Here is a 15,568-nt window from a genome sequence, read left to right as displayed (position 1 = left end):
ATTACAATCTTTAATTTTTCACAATGTTCCTTTTTTTCTGCAGGATAAGGCCGATGCTGCACTGAATGAGGTTTGTGTGCTACAATTTAACAGGGTTCCCACGGGTCCTTGAAAGTTTGTGGATTCGAGGGAATTGGGCCTGGAAAGTCCATTGAAAAGTCCTTGAATTCGATGTTTAAAAAAAGGTGTGGGAACCCTGATTTAATTTCGAGCCACAACTGTGTTGTTAACAATAATGAATGTGATTTTAACATAACACTGACTATTATTGGTTGCTTGTCTCCACCAGTTGGCAGGCCTGGTGGAGATAGTGAGCCCCCTGCTGGAGCAGTCGGTGCAGCACAAGGATGGCCACATCATTCTGCCTGGAAACACCACGCTCACCTACCTGAACCTGGCAGGTCAGCAGCTGTGGCGGTTTTGGTCTCAGCAGCACCTCAAAATCAAAGTGCAAAAGCTTCTTTCTAGATGTTCAACAATCATCCAGGGAGAAATCATAGAAGAATCGTAAAATCATAGAAAGACTAATTTTTGCACTAACAGTAGCCTCAATAGACCAGAATGCAATGCAGCCACAATACATGTAGCTGTGTTTTGATTTAGGGATCAAGTCATTCTGGCAAATGTAGGAAATCACAAACTTTAGTCCAAGTAGATGAGGCAGGCTGAGGGAAAGTGGCTACACAATCAAAGTAAACTACAAAATGACTCCTGGAGTTAATTGAAAATCACACATTAATTGAGGATTTGATGATGTTTTAGGTTTTTCATTATACAGTGTTCTCCGATTTCATCTTCAAGAATCGTCATCTTTCTAAGATATTGTCTAATATCAGCCACCCTTCTCCCAGCGATCACCTCAAAATGTTGAGAATATACTTCCACTTGTGCTGAAATTTCTGCTACTTTGGCCCGCTATGTACTCACCTCCCTGCCATTCCTGAGGGAGACTCGTCGCCCTATGAAATCTTCCACCCGTCCCATAGACATTCTTCCCGCAGAATCTTTTAAAGAGGTTTTTGATGTTGTCAGCTCATACTGGATGCAGCTGCCACATGTAGAGATCACATTACTCCAGTCCAGGCTTCTCTGCACTGGTCACCTGACACTTTCAGAATCGATTTTAAGATCTGACTGCAGCACAAAAATATCATGAGATCTATCGAGGTCATTGAAAAACGACCAGTCAGTTCAAAATGTAATGTGTCTGGTTGTGCTGTGTGTGTTTGCTTCTTTGTGTAGGAAACAGAATAACAGAGCGGACGCTGCCTCTCTTCCTGTCGGCGCTGCAGATGCAGACTGAGGGAGGCGGCCTGCTGCGCCTCTGTCTCCAGGTGTGTTTCGGTGTGACAATCACTTCAATATACACTGAAACACCTTTCGGGGTGGAAGTGGAAGTAATTCATTACAATTACTCTTGATACTATTAAGTTTTGTGTGCTTGTACTTTGTTGATATTAGCATTTCACATTCATTCAAGTTATATCATGTATATAAAGTGCTGCATTTTAAAACACATCCATTACACAGTACACATTTTGCGGGCTCTCCATAAACATCGCATCTGAAACTGGCCAGTTGGGGAGCCAATCACAGTTCACAGACCACCTCACCCAGGGGGGGATATTGAAGTAGAAAATAACTATACGCACATCGACTGGGATTTCTTCCCGCAGGCCACGAGACTTCTTAACATACACAAATAGTGTAGTAGCTGTACTGTACTGTACTGTAGCTGCTACCATTACGTATGTCTAATGTTTAATTGTATGTCTAATTAGGTATATGCTATTTGCACCTGTGCAAACAGAATGTCAACTATGTTTAAGTATGTTTAAAGTATGTACATGCCATGTGCACCTACGTGCAGTGAATGTGCAGTGAATGTCTTATCGCTCTACTGCCTTATTGCTTGTTGTGTCTCTTGTTGTTTTCCTGCACCCATATGCCCTGTTATTTTGTACTATGTTGTAAACGGAGTCCAAAGCACAAGAATTTCACACGTGATACTTGTACTACGGAGTAACAATAAAAATCTTGAATCTTGAATCTTGACTTTGGATGCTGGGCTAGAGGCAGTACATGATGAAATAGGTAGAGCCCGCACACCGTATGGCTAGATACACTTCTTTATGAATTAAAATTACAGTGTTCCAAAATATTGAAGAAAATTCACTTCTTGAATTTGCTGAATTTTAAGTCAGTTGACCCCAACCTTTGGTGGTTGATCTACTGAAGACCAAACATCAAAGCAATTGCAAACTAATTACGTTTATCTACACAAAGCCACTGTTACTACAGTAACATTTGGTCAAATCAACATTGTTCCCCAGCAACCGCTCATGGATTTGATTTTGTTTCTCCTCTCTGTCTCAGAGAAACCGCTTCCCTCCAGACTGTGAATCACATGTCAAGATCCAGGAACTGCTGGTGCTCAGAGACCCACTCACCAAACCTGGTGCACAGAAAGAGGAGGATGGGCAGGGGGCCTAGTGTTGACAGAAGTGACACATATATGTGTGTGTGTGTATGTGTGTGTGTATATATATATATATATGTGTGTGTGACACATTAATAAAGAAATCAATCAATCAATCAATCAATCAATCATGTTCCCTGCAGCAGCTGTGCCTCTGGCCTATGAAAACAACTGGGGCCTAATTGAATGAGGCCATGCACCCACAGAGACCCTCATTCACCCAATTGAAACCTTGTGATAATGCGTGATCTACAAAGCAGCCATCTTCTGTCATTTTCAACTTAATAAGGTCAATTTAGCTGTGAAGAGAATGAGGACAATGAGGCCAGACTCCAAACACACAAACAGTTATGAGTCACTCTTTCTGACAAAAAATACCAAACTCTGCCATCAACACACAAGCACATAGAGACAAATAGAATTCAAAGGCATTAGTTCAACTGAATCAACACTTTAGCTCCGACATCAAACTCATATTATTTCATTTTAGCATTTGGGGTCTCATTCGTTGCCAAGCAGCCTATAAGGGCAAGTCAACAGTGGCAACTTTAAAACCCTCCACTGTCAGTTTGACATGAACAATCAAAACATTTAGCTGATGCTTTAAGTGAGTGAGTTCAGTGTCTATGACAATGGAGGTCGGGAGCCTCCAGGGGGTCACGAGATAACAAGAGGGGGCCACAAGGTGATTTATGGAATAGGAACCAAACATATTTCTACTATAAACATTTATCTTTTTTCCACCAGATTTTTTCTCCAGTATATTTTCCTTTTTTTCTTGTGAAATACAGAACAGTTTTCTATGCATCTGATTATGAATCAAGTAGGTGACAAGCCGAAAAAGGTTGAGAACGGCTGCTTTAGGACACTTTATTTTTTAATTTAACCTTTATTTAACCAGGCAAGTCATTAAGAACAGATTCTTATTTACAGTGGCGACCTGGCAAAAGGGAGGGCCTCTTGAGGGATAGGGGTAATAATAATAAAAGACAAAGCAAACCCTGCACTGCCCCGCAGCTTTTAAATATTTTATTTTGAAGGAATAATGGTGCCTTGCTGGAAAACCAGAAATGACACAAATGTAGCATTTTTGCCACTTCACACTCATAGCATGAGGAGGAAAACAAAATGTCACACAGCCATGACAGGTACAGAAACGTGCTCTGCGATTGCTACCAAACACCACTGCACAGGGCATTTAAATCACAATCACACAAAAATGATTCTGGACATAAATCAGGGCAAAAAGTTTCATTTAATTAACAAAAACATTACAAATTACATTCATTATAAAAACACTTGAAAATTGTACACAAGTTGAAAAAAGTAAATTTGATAAAAAATTGCCAATAAAATTGATTAAAATCTAATACAATAACAATTACAGTGAACAAAATGACAATATAAAATACAAATTACATTCATTATAAAAACATTTGAAAATTGTACACAAGTTGAAAAAAGTAAATTTGATAAGAAATTGCCAATAAAATTGATTAAAATCTAATACAATAACAATTTACAGTGAACAAAATGACAATATAAAATGTATTACAATCTAATAAAATAAACTATTTACAGACACTCTTCTTTGAATTAAACATAGCTAAAAGCTGTTGTGTGGTGGGCTGCGCAGACAACAAATGTAAAAAATCATGTCATGTCATGTCATCATTGTTGCGTTTCCTTGAGGTCCTCCTGGGCAAAGACAAGAGTGAGGCCCCCTGAATCCCAACCCATCCTTTCTACTAGGTGCAGCACAACCTTTTCTCTGAAAGAGTAATTTACTCAGAGTACTCGCCCATATCAAATACCCATAATGGTTACTTAATGGTTACTCAAACCTCACATGCAGTCTGTTAAAACTGAAATGCAGGAGCGCACACAACATAAGTGCTATATATATAACGTATTCTGTCATTTGAGGCGGCATGTCTCTATGGGGATAACCTTGAGATGGCCAGTGGGACGACAACAATTCTTTGGGTTGACTCTTTATGAGACAGCCCTTCTCCATGTCCCAGTCTGCTCCCTCCAGATGCAGGCCTGGCACAAAGCAGCCCTGTCCAGGTCTGTCACTGACTTGGTGGTATGAGGTGACCTCTGTGTAGAGCGTGGAGCCATCCAGAGGCCAGCTGTTCTTCCTGCAGGTGGCTTGGACCAGAGCAGTCAGGTAGGACCCAGGGATGTGGAGGCCTGACAGCCACATTACATTCGGCTCGCCCTCATCCACACAGGACCTGTACTGTTCATAGCGCCTCTTGAAATTAATCATCCAGTTGCCCAGGGACTTGAGAGTCTTGGGCGCCAGCTTCCTCCAGATGGCAGGGATGTGACCGTTAAAGACGGCCCGGGCAACCTGGTCCAGCTCGCTGCTCATATCCACCTCACCAGCCAAGGCCCTCTGCAGCTCAGCCAGAGAGTGTTGCATACAGACCACCAGTTTGTTGAAGCGCTCCAGCTCCTGAAGCAGCACCACCGAGGTGGGGGAGATGTCCGGGCCAAACCGCTTTCGAATTCACGTCCATGTCAAACACTTGTCAACACCAATCTTCTCCTGCACCACGGCATGGAAGAAGGCCAGCACATAGAGCTGGCCTCATCTTGAATACTTCATCTTCATTTTGAAGTCTCGAACACTTTTGGCCATCAGGGGGCAGATTTCTGAGAGAGGGAGAGAGAGAGAGAGAGAGAGAGAGAGAGATGATTAAAGAGATAACTGGAAGGAAACAGTCAAAACACAATTCAGAGCATTTGTTATGTAGTATTTTTTCACTTCTGTTGACTGAGCCTCCCCTGAAACTGTTTGGAGGCCCCCTGGGGAGGCCATCCTCCCACTTTGAAAACCTCTGGTATACGACACACACACACACACACACACACACACACACACACACACACACACACACACACTTACTTTTGCCCCCCTGTGGCTTGCGTGTATATCCTCGTCCTGTGGGTGCTGCGGGGCGGGACTGGGTGGAGCTCTGAGCAGGTGTGGAGGAGCTGCTGTGCATTATGGGAGCCAGCTGTGATGCAGAGAACAACAGACACTTTCATGTAGACTGCTGTTGTGTAATATTCAGTGGCTTTTTACTGCCATATAACATAACTAACTAGCGGCTAATATTAGCCACAGTAGGCATTACCCATGGATGCATTGGTCTTAAAGGGCTCGAACCGCGTGAACTACAGTAATAATAAATGGGGAAAAAAATGTTTTTTTCACATGAGTGGGGCGCGTGCTAACCCCACCGTGACGTCACGATGTACTAGGGCTGCACGATTAATCGTATTTTCATCGTCATCGCGATATGAAAATGCGCGATGAACACATCGCAAAAGTCACGTGTTATCGCAAAAAAAAAAAAAAAAACTTTTTTTTACAGTGCACCTGAACGCAACATGCAAGATACCGGCTGAATAAGTGTCCAAATGTTCATGTCATTCTGGCCAATACTCCACTTCTGTTATAACATTTCAGTCTGGAATATGGAATATCTTTCAATAATCGTTTTGACTAAAAGGCTAAAAGTAATCTCATGTGTAAGAAATTACTCTTCTACATTGAAGTAAAAATGTAAATAATGAACTTGTTGGTTTTGGATTTTTTTTAGCTTCAAGAGTGCATTTTTGTTCGTATGACCCTCAACACAGGCTTTGAGAATCCCGTGCCACTTACTGATACGTATGCTTAAATTAACACACTCATATTGCAAAATGAATTTAGACCCTCACTGTAATACTTCAGAAGTTGAATTTGAAGTTCAGCATTAATACATTTGTCATTTTTTGTCTTAGATTTACCTTTGTGTGTTATTGCAATATAAAACTACATAATTGAGAATCGATTCTAGATTCTGGAATCGAGAATCGTTGGAATCGAGAATCGGATCGTGACCCCAGGAATCGGAATCGGATCGGATCGTGGCTTAGCCGGATCGGAGCACCCCTACCCATCAATATTTTTGTTTATACCATTCTTTTATTTATCGCAGGTCATATCGTCATCACAATATTGAACAGTGTTATCGCAGCTTTTCCTCATATCGTGCAGCCCTACAATGTACCAAATATCCCTTTCATTTGAGGGCACAAAAAAAAGCAGTGTTCAACCCATAGAGGGAACTTATGCTGCTGAAAATTATACAAATGGTACAATGGTAACAGTTTGATCTCAAATGTGGAAATTTTGACGAGAATTCTTCACACACCACCCCCAAAGTCATATTGGTTAAAAGCTGAAAAAAAGTGTTTTGGGTTTAAGTTACACTTTAAGATGGAACTCAACACAGAAAAACCTGACGTCATTTGAAGGTGATCCAGCATATAAAAACATGCAAAAGCCTTTCATCACAAACCAAGACACTGCTTTATTCTCTCAAGTAGCCTGTGTGGAAGCGTTGAGGTGTGTGTGTGTGTGTGTGTGTGTGTGTGTGTGTGTGTGTGTGTGCGTGTGTGTGTATGTGTGTATGTGTGTGTGTGTGTGTGTGTGTTTGTGTTTGTGTGTGTGGTTGTGTGTGTGTGTGTGTGTGTGTGTATGTGTGTGTTACCTTTATTCTCTCAAGTAGCCTGTGTGGACACGTTGAGGTGTGTGTGTGTGTGTGTGTGTGTGTGTGTGTGTGTGTGTGTTTGTGTGTGTGTGTGTGTGTGTAAAACAATTTGATGATTGTCCCCATCAAATAAATTAATAGAATAAAAAAAATCGATTAAGAGAAATTCATCCTCCTTACCCGTCTGTGTTTCTGTGACTGGGCAGCGGAGCCGGACGCCGGTCTCTTAACGGAGGAAGTTGGAGAGGAGGCGGCGGGCGGAGGTCTGGACAACAACGGCTGAAAGGAGAGGGAAAAAAAAGACTAGTGTTCAGCACATGTTCAGCACCACGGAGAGCTCCAGAGTGGAGCAGGTGAGCAGAGTTTGAATCAGCCAGAGAACTCTGGAGCAGCACACAGGTGAGCGGAGTTTGAATTGGCCAGTGAAGTGGACTATGAAAACCCTCTGGGGGTACAAATACTGTACAAATAGTGTAACACATTACAGAGTACTAAAAGTGTTGCTGTTTGATCAGAAGTACCTCAAGGGAGGTGGTCAAGTCAAGAGCTGTCTGGGCAGGTGCAGCAGGCCACGGATCTATCAGGAAGAAGAAAGAAAGAAAGTCAAGTCAATTACCATTAACACAATACCGGTATGTGAGGAGCACATCGGTAAAACACTTACAGATGAATGTAGATTGTCAAAATATTTATAAACCACACACACACACACACACACACACACACACACACACACACACACACACACACACACACACACACACACACACACCAACACCCACACACACACCTACACACCTACACACACACACACACACACACACACACTGAGGAGTGCTGAGGAGAGCAGCTAACCTGTTCCTGAATCGCTGTCATCGTCAGAGCTGCTGGTGTCGCTCAGGCGCCCCACTAACCCTAACCCTAGCTGTGTTAACGGCGCCATGGCTTCATCTGTTACACAAAGAGGGAAAGCTGTCATGTTAACGTTAAACAACCCTGAAATACACGTTAGCAAACCTTGTTTTTTGTTTGTTTTTAAAACGTCACCATGTCTGTCAATTGTAACTGTTGTACCTGCTTAAATAAAGTTTAATAACCAAGTATTCACCTTATGTAACCCCGCCCACTTGACGCTGTTTGTTTCAAACCTAGTCTGACTCAGGCTCTTAGGGGTCTGCACACACCTTATAGCCCCTCAGCAGTGTTGGCCACAGTTAACACAATGAAAACAATAAGTACTGTGCTGTCACAGGAAGTGTAAAAACAACAGGAAGTAATTGGCTGACCCCTGCGTTGGAACATAAGGTGAATTTGGTCCAGGTGAATTTTAGCTAGATAGCTTATCTCTGTCTTATTTTAAGAGTGGAGTTAGGTGAGCGCAGAGTACTGAGGAGAGCAGCTAACCTGATTCAGAGTCACTGCTATCAGAAGTGCTGGAATCACTGCTGCTGCTGTCACAGCTGCTGCTGCTGCTGCTGCTGCTGCTGCTGCCAGAGCTGCTGCTGCTGCTGCTGCTGCTGCTGCTGCTGCCAGAGCTGCTGCTGTCCTCGTCCTCGCTGTCGCTCAGGCTTGGGGAGTAGCTCGAAACGGGCACGGCCTCAACCACCTGCACAGAGTGACATTGTTACATCAATAAGCTTAATTTGCATTTAGACAAAGCAATTAAAAAAAGATCAAGTCTCATGTAACACTCATACTGTAAATTCAAAAGGCATAATGAGCCCAATCATCTTCCTTACCCGCATTCGTTTCTCTGGTGGGGGAGCAACGGCCGGCGGAGCAGAGGCGGACTCTGGCCTGGTCCTTTTCAAAGGCCTAGCACTGGCCTTGCTCGCCTCGGAGGAAGAGGAGGACGCGGGCGGAGGGGTGCATGTGGGACGGGACGAGGAGGGGTGAGAGGAGGACGAGGAGAGAGACTCTGGCCCCTTCCTGCTTTTATAATATTGAATCAGCCTCGCCCAAGCGTCAGCGTTGTTCAACAAAATACCCTAAAAACAGACAAATCAGAGTTCATTAGTAATCTCTTTCAAATTGAGTATTGAGATTCATTCAGAATAAACATCGTAGTACTCTGGAATTGCAAACTGTGGATTAAACAAAGCCAACCTTGCTCGCCTTGGAGGAGGATGATGAGGAGGAAGAGGAGGCCACGGGCGGAGGGGTGCATGTGGGACGGGACGAGGAGGGGTGAGACGGCCGGGGGTGAGACGAGGAGCAGGAGGAGGGGTGAGACGGCCGGGGGTGAGACAAGGAGCATGAGGAGGATGAGGAGGAAGAGGAGGCAGCGGGCGGAGGGGTGCACTTTTTTCCTGTGGGACAAAGAAAAATGTCAAACTTCAATCCCAAGTAAAGAAAATATGTATTTCATGAAACTCTCAATCTAAAAAAGATGCATTGGTCGAAAGAGCAAGTCAAGTCAAGTCAAGTTTATTTGTATAGCCCTAATTCACAAGCATGTCTCAGAGGGCTTCAGAGAGAATATGTCTAGCTAAATATAGCTGACAAGCAACGCTTTAAGGGAACGGGAGGGAATTGCACTTACTGCTAACACTCTTGGAGCGTTTCCTCAGACACCTCATAATGCACCTCTGCATCTCCCTCAGTGTAGAGGGCTGAAACGTTTTGAAGTCCACCATAATCTCCTCTGGGCTTATTTGCAAAGGGGTCTCCCGGGCCTCAATGATGGCCACCACCTCCCACAGCTTGTCAGCAGGCACCTTCATCATGTCCATACTGATCTGCACCCACTCACGGTAAGACATCGGCTCAGCATGGCCGTTGAAGCTCTCGTCGTCACATGATGAGACACTCCTAAACAGAGTGAAGCGTAATTATCCATATGAAATTATGCAAGTCATGGATTGCAAGAAAAAATTGTTGGGGAAGTAATTCAGTATGAGTCTGAAGTCATCCCTTTAATATTGTATCAATGCAAAGTTAAACTTATCTATTCTGCCCAATAGCAGATTTATAATGTAATTGACATATTTTAGTATATAAGCATGCTTTTGCAGTTTTGTAGTTACAATGTGTAATGTAATGTAATGTAAATGTAATGTAGCTTTCAATGGGGACAGACATGATGTGTGAAATGATTTCAAATGTTGTAAACTGTGATGCAATTTGACCATGTACAGGTATGGAGAAGTGAAGGTACCCATCTCTGACTCAAATACCTGAATTTGCCTCTAGTCTTGACAACCGATGAAACTGTGGCAATAGTGCCATGGTACAAATCAAGAGTTTTGAATGTGTTGGGTTTAAATATCAAACAACTAACCTGCTGGAGGTGTAGCCCGAGTCGTGCGACCAAGGAGAGGAGGCAGAGGAGCCATGAGAGGTGGGGGGCCAGTCCAGGAGCTGAATACTGTAGGAGGTTTGTGCAGAGCAAAAGGGGATGGTCTTGCTCTGACGAATCTGTTCGTAACAGAGGAACAAAAATAAAGACATATATAAGCGATCATTTATCAATACATTTTCACTCGGCCAAGATGCTGCTGTCAAAACAATATCTGCCTCGCTGTAACCAATTGAGTTCAGTTGGCAACAAACAGCAACGAAATGCAAATAAACTGATAATAGCGTGAAGACATGGCTCACATTACACACACGCAAAGAAAAAAAAGGCTAACCGTACGTCTTTGGTAAATGACCTACTGACGCTATTCTAAAAAGGGTGACGACCGTTAACATCAAAGCAATATGCACGAAAGCATATTGCTTTTATGTTAACTCAAAGCAATATGCACGAAAGCATATTGCTTTTATGTTAACGGCCGTTACCCTTTCAGAAACTAGGTCGTTCACGGTTAAATGTAAACATTAACCAGACAATAATTACACTGGTTGTTAGCTACTGCTAGCAAATTAACGTTAACTAGCAAGTTGTACCTGCATGCTAACGTTAGCTTTTTTTTTCTCTCTTTTTACAAACGCTTGTAGCTACAAAATTTGGTAGCAACGTCGAATCTGGCAATGTTAGAAATGTTTGAATCCAGATCTTCCGTGTCAACTGATTTAATTGAGTGTAAGACTTTGCGGTAGCTAGCATTATGTTAATATGGCTAGCGAACTGCGCTGTCTTGAAGTGGTTGACATTTGCCCACTTACTGTTAACGTTAGGTTCTTGTGTTAAATTCTTCCTCCAAATATAACTCGGAAAACATTTCGGAGCTTTGTAAGTTATGTAACCATCAAATGTGCTAGAATTACCTTGCTTGCGAGAAGATCCATCAGTGCGCGGTTATCATGTAGACTGAGTCGACTGAGTAATATAACTGCACTGAACCTGGACGAAACAAGATTCAAACTTGACGGTGAAAATTTGATTGACATCTCATCCTCCAATAAGCAGGTGGCACGGTGGGCGGGGCGCTGGGAGATGAACAGTCATGTGACACTCTTGACCTGGGAAACAGACAGACCCTTCTCACGGGGGCCATTTTGTGTCGAAAAGGCAGGGTAAAAACAGGTGCAAGCAAAACACTAATGAGGGTTTCCAACTCCCATGCTTGGAATGTGGAAACCCTCATTAGTGTTTTGCTTGCACCTGTTTATTCTGCCTTTTTGACACAGAATGCCCCCCCCCCCCCGTGAAAAGGGTCTATTATATCCCCTTTATTTTTTGTGTTTAATGCATTTTGCCCATTGCAGACTGTATTTACAGTATTTGATTTGAGTGTAGGCTATATATCATGTATATGTCCAAGTGAGAAAATGTATTTGATGCTTCTTTTTGTAGAAAAAAAATCACAGGTTATATTTTGTTCTGTATACACTGTATATATTATATTATTATATATATATTATATTAAATCAGAAAAATACAAATTGGTATAAACAAACATTTGGTTTATTTGAAATGTTCATTAAAACGGTTTCATAACAGTATACAGACTGTTTTGTATTTATATTACTGCACAAAAACAAGCTTCCATCTTCAATACAGTATGAAAGTACATTTAAAAAATAAATCTTCAAATAGCACCTTTTCTGTGGCAGGTAAACATGGAGTCATAGAAACAACAACTTTCCCTATAAAAACATTATGTACAATAATAAAACAAAGAATGGAGAGAATAGATAGAGTCCAACTGGAACATTTTTCTTCAGCCTTATTTATGGCTCAAATAAAATTAACATAACTGTAAAAACATCATAAGTAAAATATAAGTCAAAGATAAGACAACATCAAGTGCAGTAAAAAAGATTGTCGGTGTGTGTGTGTGTGTGTGTGTCTGAGTGTCTGCGTGCGTCGAGATACTGTCATCTTTTCAGGAGCCTCCGTTTCTTCATGACAAACCTTACAGCTCTGAATCCTGGTGACTGAAGCAAGAGGACCTGTACAAGGAACAATAATGACACATTTCAGCAAACAAGTCAGAGGTGGCATTTTCATTAGAATGTAAAAATGTATTCATAAATAAATCAATACACTAATTAGCTTGTCATACACAACTGTCAACTGTAGGACTCGCCCAAAGGTGAACTTGAGATTAGACTCAACTTTCAATTCTGACAGCACTTCACCCATTCATTCCCCCAAGTGAAAGAGTGCATCAGTGTGTACATCAGGCCATGTATCTGGAAATACCTTGTCTTTTCAGGAGCCTCCATCTCTCCATTGCAGTCCACCCGTTTCCTCTTCAGAGACAAGTCGGTGGTACGAGGACGACCGTCGGGCGAACCCTCGGAGCATCTGAAATCTACAATGAGACATTTTTACAGAGTGTCCTGCAAATGTATCATTCATTTAATTGTGTCCATGTCAGGGTCGACCAGTGACTTACCTCCTCTCCCATCATTTGCCTGCAATGGACTGTCCAGCACAGGGGGCAACAGTGGCTGAAAGGAGGGAGAAATAAGGTTCATCAGTTGGCCAAAATGCCTCAGCACATGTTCAGCACCGCGGAGAGCTCCACAGTGGAGCAGATAAGCGGAGAATCAGCCAGTGAAATCTGGAGCAGCACACAGGTGAGCAGAGTTTGAATCAGCCGGTGAAGTGGACTATGACAACCCTCTGGGGAGAGAGAGGATAGGCTGCATGCCAACTCTGAGCGAGGCCTGACTCAATGGCCCCAGTCACACAGGGTATTCTGCTAATCACTTTGAATTGAACAAATTAAAATGGTCGTACTAGTAACACTTTACTATAACACTTCACACTATACTATAACACTTTTTAAGGTCTTTGTGAGCAAATGATAAACTTGAGGGACGAGACTCTCGCAATACAACATGCCTTTAAATATTTGAGCATTTGTAAAGAGACACTAATGAAGAACTGCCACAACTTCACTTTTGATTCAGACCAATTCAAATTCTAGATGAGAAAACGACCCTAGTGATGCTTCTGTCTAATCTTTCGGTCCACAATTTGTCAAATTTAAGGCCCAGTTCAGATGCAGCAGTCAGTCGCACTGTACAAATCTTGTAATGTCCATTTGAATGTCACAGACAATTAGTGTAGTTCATCAGAAGTACCTTAAGTCTGCTGGTAGACTGGTGTCGCACAATTCCAGAAGCAGATGTGAGGGGCAGCGCAGACGAATCTGTTGAAGAAATAAAGTAAAGTAAATGACCCATAACACAATATGTGAGGAGCACATCGGTAAAACACAGATACAGACAAATTGTACATTTTCAAAATATTTATAAACCACACACACAGGCGCGCGCGTGCGCGCGCGCACACACACACACACACGCACACACACACACACACACACACACACACACACACACACACACACACACACACACACACACACACACACACACACACCCTCCTCCCCTCTCTTCAACATCTGGAGAGAGGAAGGGAGGGAGAGAGAGAGAAAACGAAAAAAACATTTTAATTGATCATAATTTAGTTGGAGAGAGGAGAGCCTCTCCCAATCAGCAGGGAGAAGTCTTTTCAGTTTGGGTCCCCCTCTTCTTCCTCAGTGTCTGGTTTACCAACAGCACCGGCTGCAGGGTTCATCATAACCTGGGGCCCCGGACCACAGAGGGCCCCCGAAAGCTCAGGGTTTGTATGTACATTCGTAACCTAACTGTAAATTGTATATTGTAGCTATATGTACTATCTCAGCCATCTTCATGCTATGCTATGTCATGTTGTGTCATTATGTCATGTCATGTCATCGTTGTTGCTTGCTGCAGTAGGCTGAAACTGAATTGCCCTTCAAAACTAGTCTGAATCTGAATTCAATAATTGCAGTTGCAGCCGGACGGATTTCCTTGAGGTCCTCCTGGGCAAAGACAAGAGTGAGGCCCCCTGAATCCCAACCCATCCTTTCTACTACTAGGTGCAGCACAACCTTTTCTCTGAAAGAGTCATTTACTTACCAGTCATTTACTCAGAGTACTCGCCGATACCAAATACCCATATGGTTACTACTTAGGTTGCTGGTGTTTTATCATTTCAGATTCTCCCCTCCTCTCTTCAGAGTTCACACCTCAAACCTCACATGCAGTCTGTTCAAACTGAAATGCAGGAGCGCACACAACAAAAATGATATGATCTTATATAGTCTATTATGCAAACCCAATGAGTCCTCTATAAGTTTTTAGCTCTGTTGCTTCATGCACTTTTTATACCCTTTTTTAAAGTTTTGTTGTGATGCTTTTAAATGTCAATTTCATTCTCTTCTTTTATTCTTTTATTTTCCTGTCAACCATTTTATGTGAAGCACTTTGAATGGCCTCTGTGTATGCAATGTGCTATACAAATAAACTTGACTTGACTTGACTTGATCTCTTGGCAGCGGCTCACTTCACAGATGCTGAGTGTAGCCTCCATGTTAGCCTGCATCGGCCCCCAAATGCACCCCCCACGTTACCATGAAGTAGGAGCTGAACAAGATGAAAGAGTTTAGTTTTGAAGTCAATCATTTCATATTTCTTCTAAATTGATCATAAAGAGGCATAATAGTTGTTTAACACTTTTGTGGGGCGCTCTAAAGTAGTCGCCTATCTTTCCCTAATGATACAGTAATGCCACGTTCCATTTGCACGTCACCTGAACTCGGATTTCCTAGTCTGAAATTCGGGGGAACCATCACCAACCTCAACCTCAAAATCCAAGATGGCAGCTCCTGCATCAACAGTAGTGAAAGCTGTATAGCCCGAATACACTGTTTACTAGCACTTCTGTCTTATTGTGTCTCATTAAAATCAGTTGTACACACAGTACTGTCTAACTTCTATCTGTGGATATGTTGCTGCGGTGTTGTATGCGCAAAATACCGCAAAATAATGCAACCGGTATTGCTAACAATAACTAGCCTGGCTAGAGCTAACCCTGGCTGGTTTTCTGACTGTTTTACTGGAACGCTGTCGACTCACGTGTGACGTCATTCCCAGCTGCATGGGACTTCCAAGTTCAGAGGCAAATGGAATGTCCGCCCTTAGGCAGATTCACAGGGTACTGACTGAGCCGAATGGCAATCACTGGAAGTGCTGGAGGTGGGGAGGGGAGACCAGGTTTGCCCTGGGGGCCACAGCAGGATAATCCAGACCTGCTCTCCTCTCTCTC

Source organism: Poromitra crassiceps (assembly GCF_964638095.1).
Source record: "Poromitra crassiceps genome assembly, chromosome: 11".
NCBI classification, from domain to species: Eukaryota; Metazoa; Chordata; class Actinopteri; order Beryciformes; family Melamphaidae; genus Poromitra; species Poromitra crassiceps.
Note: the sequence above shows the minus strand (reverse complement) of the source record.